Source organism: Nomascus leucogenys, chromosome 16 (assembly GCF_006542625.1).
Source record: "Nomascus leucogenys isolate Asia chromosome 16, Asia_NLE_v1, whole genome shotgun sequence".
Classification (NCBI taxonomy): Eukaryota; Metazoa; Chordata; class Mammalia; order Primates; family Hylobatidae; genus Nomascus; species Nomascus leucogenys.
This window is the reverse complement of record NC_044396.1, coordinates 57431959-57432644: the sequence shown is the minus strand read 5'-3', so window position 1 is coordinate 57432644 and position 686 is coordinate 57431959. Positions and strand designations below refer to the sequence as shown.

At 67.5% G+C, this 686-nt stretch overlaps 1 protein-coding gene across 2 annotated transcripts in view; it reads right to left on the bottom strand.

Annotated features, from left to right (window-relative positions):
* The window catches only part of ZFPM2 (zinc finger protein, FOG family member 2), a 480290-nt gene extending 479880 nt beyond the window's left edge, over nucleotides 1-410 (bottom strand). Inside the window, exon 1 of one of the 2 annotated variants that reach the window (XM_003256095.2) lies at nucleotides 1-410. This exon is cut by the window's left edge and continues 255 nt beyond it. The gene's annotated coding sequence lies outside the window, so the exon portion shown is untranslated. The other variant, XM_030795003.1, reaches the window with a different exon arrangement.
* Nucleotides 411-686: the final 276 nt, after the last annotated feature.

Here is a 686-nt window from a genome sequence, read left to right as displayed (position 1 = left end):
GCAGAGAGAGTGTGACAGTGAGGAGGGGAGGGGGAGAGAGGAGAGCGACGAGGGGAGAATGGGAATGTACAAGCGAACGGTCAGGAAGAGAGAAAAGGGGAAAGAGAAGAGAAAAATAACACGGAAAGAAGGAAGAGAAGGAGGGAGGGACGGGAGAGCGGGCAGCGAGGAGAGGGGGAGCGCGGGGGCGCAGGGCGCGGGAGGAGGAGCGCGCTTGCTCGCCCCTCGCCCCGGCGTGCGGGACGGATACTCCGGCGCCGACGCCGCCGCCGCCGCTCCGGGCCGCGCAGCTCCTGTTCTGCGGCGGGAGGCGGCGAGGCGCGCGAGGGAGGGGCGCGCCGGGGCTGTGGGGAGGGGAGACTATTCCATCAGCCAAAGGAGGATTGGCTGCACCCAAATCCAGTCCGGATGCAAACTACGGCCCCGGCCTTGGTCGGGCGAAGTGCGGGGGATCCAGGCGGTGGTGGGGGATGGGGGCAGGGGTGGGTGGGAGTTGGTGGGGAGGCGTGGGGAGGGCTTGGAGGAGGGCCACCTTCTGCAGTTGTCACCGCGTCAACGCTGGGCAGCTGCCAGGGCACCCCGCCCCCCCCTTCCAGGCAACTTCTTCCAACAGCCCTCTCTGAGGGACCCCAACTCTCCTCTCTCACGCCTCGCCAGTCCAGCGGGGCACAAAGAAATCTCAGTCT